This window comes from Lepisosteus oculatus, chromosome 10 (genome assembly GCF_040954835.1).
Source record: "Lepisosteus oculatus isolate fLepOcu1 chromosome 10, fLepOcu1.hap2, whole genome shotgun sequence".
In the NCBI taxonomy this organism is placed as follows: Eukaryota; Metazoa; Chordata; class Actinopteri; order Semionotiformes; family Lepisosteidae; genus Lepisosteus; species Lepisosteus oculatus.
Genome location: NC_090705.1, coordinates 496269 through 508807, shown reverse-complemented (window position 1 = coordinate 508807; position 12539 = coordinate 496269). Strand labels below are relative to the sequence as shown.

General features: G+C 40.8%; 1 long non-coding RNA gene across 1 annotated transcript; it reads left to right on the top strand.

Annotated features, from left to right (window-relative positions):
* Nucleotides 1–9187: 9187 nt before the first annotated feature.
* On the top strand, nucleotides 9188–10323 carry LOC138241613 (uncharacterized). The gene is made up of 3 exons (XR_011190870.1): nucleotides 9188–9340; nucleotides 9589–9669; nucleotides 9877–10323. It is a non-coding gene; the product is annotated as an uncharacterized lncRNA (long non-coding RNA).
* Nucleotides 10324–12539: the final 2216 nt, after the last annotated feature.

Genomic DNA, 12539 nt, shown 5'->3' with positions numbered 1-12539 from the left:
CTATTTTACGGTAAAAGTGTTTCCCCCACACATTCCGTAACAAACCCGTTTTGTTACAACATCCCAGGACTGGGCTCCAAATGTACCGAGTTCATATCCAGTGAATTGCTGCAAATAGCACATCTCTCCTTCCTCTCTGAACAGAGGAAATGGCACAAACTGCAGTAAACCTGCTCCTGAGGTGATGTAGACTTCGCATCAGCAAGAAGTCTGTGTTCTCAAAAACCTTTAGTGTGTTAGGAGTTAGTTCTGTTTAAGGAAGAGACTAAGAAAGGGCAAAGTTGGTTACCCAGGGTAAATGATTGTTTAATATGTGACACATATTCAGCTACCATATTGATATTTTTGGGTTTTATTGATAATCTTCTTCTAGTGTAGCTCACTATTTAGCCTTCTTGCCCAGAGAAAAGCTAGTTATGATACAAAAAACAGAGAGCATGGTAAACATAGAAAGGTTGACAAGGAAATTATAAAAAAGGCCATAGATTGGGCTGACACTTGGCAAATCAAACTGAATGGTAATAAGTACAGCCGTCCACTAAGCGTGCATGAAATATTCCAACTGCATGTCTGATTCTGAGCAGCAGGAACCACATATGAAAGAGGTCCGTGTGTTCCTGTAGATTCTTCTATATCCTCATTAAAACAGTATGGGGAAGCAATAAAAAAGGCAAACAGAATGTACCTCAGTACACAGCTAAATGTGTGGAGTTCAAATCTGGGAAAATTGTGTTTAAGCTTTACAGTGACTAGAATGACCTCATTTACAATACTGTCTCAAAATAATACTAAAAAGTATATTTTAACTTTAGAAAGATATTTAAAAAAAGAGCAACAAGAGTGGTTCATGGGCCCTGTCATATGCAGACAGATCAAAGGAGCTCCATCTTGTCAGGATGAAAGAGATTGAGAGAAGAAACGATCCAAGTACATACGATCTTAAGTGTTATACTGTAAGTAGGGTTAGTCCAGTAGAAGGGTCATTACTGGGGGCTAAAAAGCATTAAATTGTACTTTTTAACACAAGGAGTTGCAGCTGCAGGTTTTTGAGTTTGAAAACTCTAGGCTACGTCAATAAGTATTTTGGATTCACTTAGCTCCTTTCTTTAAATTAGCAAGATGGCAGAATGTCTTCCTCTCATTTGGAACCATTCTTATTTTGCAATGGAGCACACTGTATATCAGTCTTCTGAACAGATGTGAAGTCTCCAGTAATAAAAGCAGGTTGCACAAACGCTCTTAGTGCTATAGTCCAACAGGAAAAGTAGAATACTGCTTTATACAGCTGGGTGGACTGGAGCAACTGGAGTGAAATAAGTCACATAAAGCACAACAGCAGTGTCTGCAGTGGGGTTGTGAAGCCCCAGTAGGTTACTGTGTGAGTTAAAAGGCTCACTCATCACTTTATTCAGTATCTTTCCAACTGCAGCTCACATTCCTCCCTGGTACACAGGGATTATACATCAGTCCTGGAATAACTTTTAAAAAATAATCTATTGACATGTTTCAAAGTTTAAAACTTTTACCATAAAATCAAATCTTAAAATAAGCTAATAATAACCCTTATTTTATAATAATGTTTTGTCTTTCTGTGGTTTAGGTAAAACTGCAGATTGGGATCATTCATTAACCTAAGAATGTCTACAAATGATAGGGATCTTTACTTTTTGTACATTATGTTCAGAAGAAAAATACAAATTCGATTTTCATTAAAGGTTTAAAGTTATTAATAGAAGGTTTAAAAGATTACACTAAACATTAGTATACTCACTTGGTATAGTGAAAAATCCTATTATAAAACAGTATAGAATAAAATCCTATTTTAAAGCAGTGATAAAAGACAACTAACAGGCATGCATTAATTTGAGAGAACTCTAGAAATACAGAATTACTCAGGAGTAAGATTGAATCTAATTCCCAATTCATCTTCCAATATACAAAATCAGAATTGCTCCAAGGCACCAATCTTGATGACACAAAAATTGTTCATTTGCTTCACTTGTGTCAGAACTTCAAATCTTGCTTTCCTTTGCCTAAACCAGTCAGTTGATTTAATTATCATTAGTATACATTCCAACTGAGATCTTGGAAGGCAGATCAAAAAGAAGAAGAAACAATTGAAAAGAGACAGAAAAATACAGAAACAATACAGAAACTCTACCATTATCCATTCACCAGCAATTCAGTAATTTTACAGAATTATCCATATTACCAATATAAGATTTTTAACATAGTTATTTACATATTTAAAATAAAAATGTCTTTATCTAGGAATTTCCCCTATATACTGTATGGTGTATATACTGTAGAGTTTCAGAAGGGTATTGATAGTTCATAAAAATTAATGTTAAATTACAGGTGACAATAATTCAGGGAAATGCATGTGTTTGTAATTAAACGGGTTATTAGGAAACAGAGATATCATATAAAGTGTAAGGTGTCAGACTGAGGTGATGTAATCAGTGGCGTACCACAAGGATATGTACTAGGACCATTGCACTTCCTGATTTGTCTCAGTTAACTAGATTATGATATAGTTATAATTAGAAGCTGCATGTGAAATAAAAAAGATTAATATAAAACTCAGGACTGGAAAAACACCTGGCCAATTGTTTTTTTTTTTGTAGACAAGTGCACACTATCACAAACAGCTAGCGAGAATATAAACCATAAATCCAAAATGGGAAACACTAAGCTAGAAGAGGCTACTTATGAGAAAGATTTAGGTGTTGACATTGACACATCGTCTACATTTTCTAGACAATGTGGAGGAGCAATTAAAAAACTCAAACAAAAGGTATACAGGTATAACTAAAAGTGTAGAACGTAAATCAAGGGATGTTATGTAAAAACTGTATAAAACATCAGTAAGGCCTCATTTAGAATATGGTGTACAATTCTGTTTACCATGTTATAGAAAAGATATTCCAACTCTGGAAGCCATCTGGAAAAGAGCAACTGCGTACACTTTGGGGCTTAAGGGAATTAACTACAGAGACAGGCTGAAGGAACTGAACCTGAGCAGTGAAGATGACGAGGAGACCTGGTACAAGTATTCAAAACCCTCAAAGCCATTGACAAGCCCAGTGAAACACACACCACAAGGTACAAGTGGAAACTGTGTGGAAGTGCATTTCAAGTTCACTTTATATAATAAAGTAAATATAAAGTATTATTATATACTTTACATTTTAGTTTACTTGAAAGTTAATAGTTAATAGACAACCTTCAGCATGTTTAAGAACTAAAAACAGTCCAACAGTTCAAATTATTTCTGTATTTGAATCAGTTCAGGCTCAGCTGAGCTGGTCTGGTGTGCGGAACTCTGCCCTAAAGTCTACCTCTTTTGTGAACGCAGGAGTCATGAAATATAAAGAGGATTCAATTATAACATTTTTTAAATTGACACAATTTAAGCAATTCGTGCATGAATTAAATATTATTTTTGAATTAAATATATTTAAGCTGTGTTAAACTGTGCCATATGCTAAAAAACTAAAAGAAACTAAATGGGTATGTGGGTTTCTGTCACAGTTCTACAGGCTAAAATGGATGAAATTATTTTTTTCTCCTTCTTTTCGCTCTTCAATATAGAGTCAACCAATCCACATGCCTCTGCAGCTGAGAAGGAATGGACGTGCATGAGAAGGGCTCCTGCATATTTAAGGCCAAGTGAAACAATTTTACATGTTTCTGTGCTTGGTAGGCAGCACTTCCTGGAAAATAACCCTGGCAGAATTTGGTGGCTGTCCCAAAGCCTAAGCTTGAACCCCAGCTCGTCACGATAAGGACAGGACAGCACCTGATAGTCGAAGCAATGTGACACTGAGTGCCGGGAGCAGAAGGAAGCATGCAGGAAGCTCATGTCTGCACTTTAGTACAAAGCATTAAAAAGTCAATCCTGCTTTATACTGGCTTCATCTTAGTGCTTCTGATGATGTGGTTTTGGAGTACAAGCAATTTTTACCCGTGATCTGCTGCCATTATCATGTAGGGGGAGTCTGAGCTGCAGTGTACTGTATATTTTCAACATCATTGTTCCTGACTGTCACTCCAGCATGTCTGGTTGTTTATAACTTCATGCCATGTTACGCTAAATAATAAAACAAGTCATTAATCGTTTCTCCCACTATAATTAAAGAAAACATCCCATCAAAGTAAAAGAGGTTTAAAGCATTAGGCACAAATTTAACCCTAACTGTATATACAGGAATCACTCAGTAAACACAGACACTTATGCCAACTCATAAACAGTAGTGTGCTTTTTCTTCAGCTGTTTATTATTATATTATATAATTTGTATATAATTATATATTTGTTTTTATTTTACTAGAGGTGTTTTTGTTACATGAAATAAATCTGTATACAAGTGATTGTGGGTCACTGAATTAGCAGGCTACAGGTGCTTGGTACTCATGGAAAGATCACAAAATTTCAAAGTGGAAATATTTAAGTAAAACTGAAAGGTCTTGTGGTTTCCATACAGCTGAAAAATCCTGCTCCAAAAACAGATATCAATCAACACGTAATTTTCTGAAAATACTCCACTTTCCCTTAAATAAAAGTCACGTCTTCACAGCAAACAGCTGTAACACTGAAGATTGTCTGCCAACACTTGCTCTTATTCTAACCAAACCCAACACATAACATCACACCAATCCAGCACTGTGTGTAAGTGACTTCTTGTAGAACACGTAGTTGAGGCTGAAAGTATACCGTGTCACCAGAATTACTGCAATTATTTTATTAGATTGTTTCTTTCAACCCAAAGAACAGTCTTTTTAAACAAACAAGTCATTTCTCTGGGCCTTCCAGCAATACTAGGTCATTTTACTTAACTGACTCAAGAAATTCTCTCAGTTTCACTGTAAATCAAATTATCTGTTTTTGGTGTTTCCATATCCATTTGCCTTCTGATTTGACTCCTGCTGTCACTGCTGCTTTGAGGTCTAAGTGGCAAGGAACATTATGATGTTTCTTAGTTATTTTGGTCTAGAGAGACTGTCAGATCTTTCAGTAAGAGGAGCAATATAATTGCTTTTGTCAGAACAGCAATTTAACCAGGACGCCATGGTTAACACACCCTGATCTTACAAAAATTGCCAACTGGCATTTTTAATTCCCAAGTAGTCAAGACCTTGGTTTAATGTCTCATCCAAAGGGTAGCAACTCCAACATCACAGTGTCACCACATTGGGGAATTGGTTTGGGACTTTGGGTCCAGATGGAAGAAAGCCCCCTGCTGGACCCCCAAACCCATTTTAGAGCCTGTTTTAGTTCCTCAGATGTCTCTCAGCCCCGTAGTGAGCAGATGCAGCCTTGGTCACTGTCAGACTACATGGTGGCATGGTGAGAAAGCTGCTGCCATTAAATATCACTGGAGGAACACTTGAAGGGGATCTCCCTGCAGGTAAAAGCAAGTACTTTAGTAATTAAGAACAAACTTGCAATTTACAGATAACTGAGACAAAAACAATGAGCATTACATCTTGAAGTAGTAAAAGTGATAACATAACAATAATAACATCACTTCATTGGCCATATACAATTTCTTGCATCAGGAATTTGTCTTTTCACATACCCCAGCTCACTCTCCATGAGACACACAGACAGGGAGAGAGCCTGGGGTCAGAGCACAGGGTCAGTCATTGTACAGCACCCCTGGAGCAGTTGGGGATAAGGGCCTTCCTCAGGGGCCCAATACAATAGGATTTCTCTGCCAACTGCAGGATTTGAACCGGCAACCTTCCAACCACAGGCACAGTGTCATGGACGTCCAAAGGGACTCACCGTGGGGAGCAGGAGAGCGGAAAAAGACCCATATGCGTAGTGGCGAGACGGGAAAAAGGCCCGGGCTCATTAGTGCAAAGAGTTCAGGAATGCCGTATAGAAACCTATGCCCTCAGGGAGCGGACGTGGGGCGCCCTGGTGCTAGGCAGGTCTCAGGACATCCGAACGTCAATGCTGAGCGAGGACAGAGTGCAAGACCCAGAAATATATAGCCCAAGGGAAAGAGAGGGACAGGAAGGACAGCAGACCGGAAACTAGGGACAGGACAGAAAAGGAGCGCCCTCTGGCTGCAGAGGGCGTGACACACAGATCCTTAGCCACAGAGCCACTGCTCCACCCTTTGTTTAAAAAAAAGATAATCACAGTATATAGTAAGATACATGTTTTAATCGTTGGAATAAGAGTTAATCCTTTTTTTTTTAAATGCCCTACCATTGTGAAGTGTCCATTTTAAATTTACGGCAAACTCCTTCACCCTGTGTCTTAAGTATTTCAAAGACATTACTGAGATCTACTGTAATACACAAGAAACTTCTATTACCAGTAACTTTTTTGTTTTACTTAAATTATTAAAGTTAAAGATTCATACTTCAATTGAAAGGTAATTTGACATAAATTGCAGGTCTGTTGCAAATTTCAAATGGGTCTATGCAGTTTAGCCTTGCTTCTGAGGAGGACATTTTAAAATAGTTGCACTTGAATGGATATCCTTTTAAGCTAGCATGTAATGAGAGATGATTCAGTTGACAAAATCCCCACCAGTATATTTGGTATTTCTGAACACAAACCTTTGAAGTTGCTTGACCACAACACACTGCTCCTTATATAACACTGATGTGAACACACCCTCCTAGTTCACCAGATATGCTCAATCAACAGATTTTTTCATCACCCAGCTGACCTCAACTGGATGCTTACTATACCAGAAAAAAACTACTAATTACATCACTCTATTCTGAAAATCACTGCTTATCTGTACTCTTGGCTTCCTTTTTATTAATCATTCTCAATCAAAATGCACACGTTTCCCTGAATCCTGTCCTCGTCTTGAGGACAGTGGGAAGAGCTGTCCCTGGTCTCTCCCGTCTTGAGGACAGTGGGAAGAGCTGTCCCCGGTCTCTCCTGTCTTGAGAACAGTAGGAAGAGCTGTCTGGGGTGAGACACTGTCTTGAGGACAGTGGAAAAAGCTGTCCCTGGTCTCTCCCGTCTTGAGGACAGTGGGAAGAGCTGTCCCTGTTCTCTCCTGTCTTGAGGACAGTGGGAAGAGCTGTGTCAGTGGCTTCAGATTGACATCTCTGGTATCCTTGAATACAGAAGGTAGGTGCAGTGTCACCGGACCCTGGGGATCTATTCATCTCCAGTGCTTCTAGCACCTGAAACACTTCCATTTCTTCTGTGCTGCTAGTGTTTAATAAAGACCTTCCTACTGCCTGAGACCTGCTGTCTGCTTCTTCCCTAGTGAGCTCCTGAGTGATGTTCCACATAGCACTTAGCATCTGCCATTTCTCTTTTAAATCATCTAGATGTTTACCACTGTCCCCTCAGCTCAATTCAAACCATGCATTATGCATTCACCATGTCTACCATTTTGGTTTCTCTTGCTGATGCTCCTAGAGTTTTCCAAGGCTATGTTGGGAAAGTTAAATTCTCCCATAAAAAGTATTTTCGCAGAAATTCTCAATTTCATTGTATCGTGTTTATAATCAACACCTGCATTTTGTTGTCTATAACATACTGCTATCACTATACCTTCACAGCAGTTTTACACCAGCCTGAACCAAATACTGTATATTTGGAAGTTATCTATTCCTCTAACTTTAATTCCTGAGCCTGGATACTCTTTGTGATATGTATTACTACACTTCCCTCTCTTCTGTCTGTCCTATCACTCTGGAGTAGTGTCTCTACTAATTACTAATGTTACTGTGGATTTGTGATCTCAGTTATATCACAATTGCCTGCTAATGTGGTAGTAACTAATTTCTGTACTTTGTTTCAAACACTCCTAGCATTTAGATAGAAACAGTTACCTGGTTCTCTTCATGTCTTTGCTCCCAGCGCAACTTCCTTTTGGAAGTTCTTTGGCTGCTTACCCCTTCCTTCTAGCTTAATTGAAAACAGGAGATTTTAAAGCGTGAGAAAAGGAAATTCGATGGGATACTACAGTAGACTGTGGTTCTTAACCAACCTTCAAAAAGTTGAAAATTATATTACAAATTTTCTGAGTTCCAGTTCAGGGTGGTGGACTCGCAGCCTGTCCCAGCCAGCATGGGGCGCAAGGCAGGATACACCCTGGACTGGATGCCAGTCCATTTCAGGGCACACACGCACCAGGGCCTGTTCTTCCAGAAGCCAGTTATACCAGTATGTCTTTGGGGAAACGAGAGCACCTGGAGGAAACACACACCAATGCAAGGGGAACATACAGACTCCACACAGACAGCAGCCCAGGAATTGAACCCGGGGCCCCAGCACAGATGGCAGCATGGCTATCCAGCATCACATGTTCATCTGGCAGATCTATGGGCCCTCATACAGTATAATGTTTACTGTGCTGTTGATCTCATTTCCACCTCTTCAAAAGCTAATTAAGAACCACCAATTAATTAAGAACCAACCATTAAGAATTAAGAGGCTCAAATTAATTGCTCAATGGCCCACTGACAGAATGTCTCCTTAATGCACTGTCATCACATTATGAAGGCTCTTGATAACCTCTAAATGAATTTATTAATTCCTCGGGTCCAGGTATCAAGTAAGGACAGCCCTTATTCAAAAACACATATTTGGTTTCATGACTATTGTTTATTAAAGTTTATATATTTACCTGTGACATATTTAGGGAGTTATACTAAACTAAACATTGTTTCCTCCTAATGTGAGTAACTTTAACTTTCAGATGAGTTAAATGATTTCTGAAAACTGATACAAATGTCTGTGCAGTTTCTGTCACTCCTAAGATATGAACGTCAAAATATTAATAGGTGAAGAACCTAAGCCACATTTATGTAAGAAGTTCAGCAAGACGTTATGGTTTAACAACCCTCACTTTGTAATGCATTGTTCATCAGTCCCTTTTAGTGTGACGGTGGAGATGCACTTAACAATATCATTAAACGCGTATAACGTTTGCAGACTCCCGAGTTCTTGCTAGATTAGATTCCTCGAACCCACGATCTCTGACTCATGTCTTGTTTTTACTCAATATTACTACGAACAGGTCCAGTACCCCGGAAGTACTACTGACCGACTCCTAGTAGCCGCGGGACTGGTGTGTTTTCGAGCTGAAGCCCCGGTCAGAAGAGAAGACCAGGTCGAACTGGCAGCTCCTTCAGGGGGTACAGTAACTGCAGGGCGGCCCGCTTCCGGCAGAACTCCAGCACAATGATGCTACTGAGGCAACGCCCACAGAGAACAGGAATTTCCGTGTTACCAGTCACTGACCGAGCTAGACAATGAAGTGTTTAATCTATGTGGCGTGTACAGTTAAGACGCGAGGTTAGATAAAGATCTGGTCCTCAGCACTCCGAGTTTCGACAGTGTATACAAGGTACACAATTAAAGTTTGCAATCTTTAGATTATCAGGAGAAAATATTTTCCGAGTTTAAGGAAGATCTTAGTGTGATTATCGGATTTCAAAAAGGCCGAGAAAACTATCTAGTAAACTTCGCAAGTAGCCAATATTCTGTTTGACCTTGAGTGAGAAAGTTCCTGAAAGCAGCCAGTTTCCTCAGGTTTTATTGACCATTACAGTGTTGTTCTTCTGCTGCTCTTTGAAAAGCCGGTATGTCTTGCAGGCGGGTCTTGCCAATTGCAAATACTTTTAAAGATCTACCTCGACACAACATGTTCACTGATGTCCTGAAGTTAAAACGAAAGTAAGTAGTTAAAAACTTTCAATACCAAAACCAAACGGTATTTCGCCACGATAAGAGACGGACCTGTCTGGTAACAAACAGCCCCTCTCCGAGTTTCGACAGAGGCATTCGACATGCTGCCGTCCTTACAGTCTTAAAAAGAAGAATTCCTCATCAGTGTAAGACACTGCTGTTTCTGGAAACCAGCAACTTCCTCTTTCTTAACAGGCGAGGGCGCAAAAAGACAGCGATTCCCCCAGAGCCAATAGCAAGCACAGCAGCGGAGAGAGCAGAGGCTGGTGGTGACACTCGCGTCTCAGTGCGCCCCGGGACGCCCAGGCAGGGAGGACAGACTCAGAAGACTCGTTTCATCGTGTTTGATGCATCCTTTCTCATTTCACCTCGCTTCGGACCCCACACTAAACACAATCTTCTGCTTACCACACGTTCATGCAAACGCGTGAAAACAAAGCCAACAATAACGACAGCGGTATCAACAACTGTGTTAGTAGCAGCGCTTTGCTCACCTGAGCTTTTAATGGAAAGTGTTGTGTTCATCGCACTTCAGAGCTCTTTATTTTTTGGGGAATCCACAGATTTTAATATGAAATAAAATCGACACTTAAACATATTGTTTTACTATACCCATTAACCACGCTTGGGTGTTAACTGTTTATTAGTCAAGATCAAGGTTAAATCGGTTTCTTGAACTCTGTCATTGGTGTAAGGAAACAATTATTAATACTTATATGCATTAGGATATTTGGATGCTGAACCATTGTGTACTTCAGCTTGGAATTGTATGAGTAACGAGCTCCTAAAATTACTATGATTCATATATGAAGTTCTGACTGTTCTTGATTATTGCTTCTTTTCTCAAGCGTGTAAAAGGAGGACAGCACTCATTCACTCTCTGCGGGAGTCCAGACTGACCTACAGTACTCCGTTGCAGGTCTTCATCGCCTCGGAACGGTTAGTAGTTGGACAGGAACTTTCTTGCAGTTATTAAAATCCATTCCAGGTATCCCTAATGAAGGAAATTGGCACAGCAAATTTATGATTCACGACTAATGAGGAATGGAAGTCGCAATAATAATAAACTTTATTTTATATAGCGCCTTTAAAGGTGGCCTCTCAATAGGAGCGGTAGCGAAAATTCAACTCGAGAGCTACTCATTTCTTGTTGGTTTTCTTTCTGTTTGTCTCGTGGTTTACAGTGACTTGACTATGTGTTTAGTAAAATGGCACGCGTATCATCTCGAAAGTCTGCGGAGGTCGATGGATTAAAGCGGTGGTGCTCTTCTATTGTAAAGTCCCTAGAGCCACGGTTTCTGTGGGTCTGCATTTCACCTGAGCTCTAAGTTATTATAATTTACTGTCATTTTCAGTTCAAACGGACCGACATAGACACCCTCCCCCTGTTTCTCAGTAGTTGTCTTAAACCACAGTGCAGCTCTCTGGATCAGATCCGTGTTGCTCCTGAGCTGAAACCTGCTTTTAGCGCCGAGGCAGGAGACCCACAGGGTCCGCGCGGGTTTCCGTCCTACTCTGATCTCAATTATTATCCCAACAAATCAATTGCTTGATCTGTCAAGGGCCGTGTGATCATCGGCCACTGATCTAAGGGCAGACTTTGCCCGCACTCCACACCATTTAAAGTTTTGTTCGACTGTAGACAAAGCGGGTTACCTCCTTAGACGAAGACGCAGTCAAATGGGTCATTTTTTGTTCTGCAGATTTTGTGTCGTTAAAGTATCTTTCTCTTCTCGGCTTGCTGCGTTTTTTGTTTATCATTTATGTCGAGCAGTGTTTTATTTGCTGCGACAGCCTGTATTTCTAGACAAGCAGGCTAACGCCGTGCAGGTACCAGAGCCCGTCCACGGGGTCTGGAATCGAGAGGCCTTTCTTAATGCCAGACAGATAGGTGTTAAATTGAGTCAGATGGGTGTTAGCGAATTGATTTATATCCCTAACCTTCGACTGCAGTGGAGAGGAGCCGTGGAGAACCTGGCGAAACCGCGAGTTTACTTCCAGCGAAACTCTTATCGAGCCAACTCGACATTTGCCGAAGGCCAGTAACTGAACTGGTTTCCGGTCTCAAGGTGATGCAGAGCTGCAGGGAGCAGTGAAACCGGCCGTGCAGCCGCTCTCCAGGCCTGGAGATGGGCTTTCAAAATTGTATCGACCTAAGAAGAAAAACGTTGAGCCGCATTTGAAATCATAGCAACTTTCTACTGTTGTCAGTGGTGCTGCATATTCCCTGGCGTTCAAATACGTACACAAACACTATAACAAATATTATTACGAGCCTATTGTTCTTGATATTAGTGACTCGGTAACAGTAAACACTTTGTAGCAATAAGGTGTGGTGATCTCATTTTCTATTCCATTTCTCCCAGCAGTTCTCAATAGCCATCTGTACGCCATTGGTCGCCCTTCACCTGAATTTGACGACCTTGCCTTTGCCTCGCTGTACGACTCGGGTGGTCAATGTCTCACAGTGCAGCAGCCCGGGGTTCAGTCCTGGTTTAGCCTGGGTGCTCCGGTTTCCTCCCGAGGTTCATTGGCTTCCGGTGTGGGTGTGTGGGCAAGGTGTCTTACCACGTGTGTAACTCCCTTCTGTTCCCAGTCTGCCTCTGCGATTTGTGGTCTCCGACAAGCTGCAGGTTAGAACCCACGCAGCTTCCCACAGTGGGGGCTACCAGCCACGGAGTCCCTGAGTGGCACCGGTTCAGCGCCCTGACCGGATACTTTACAGCAGCTTCAGTCTTTTTTACAGTCGAGAGAAAAAATGTTTTACGTCCCATGACGTGTCCTGTATACGAACAGACATCATTTTTATTGAGCTGGTTCAATGTCTCCAGAGTAAACACACTAAACAGATAATAACG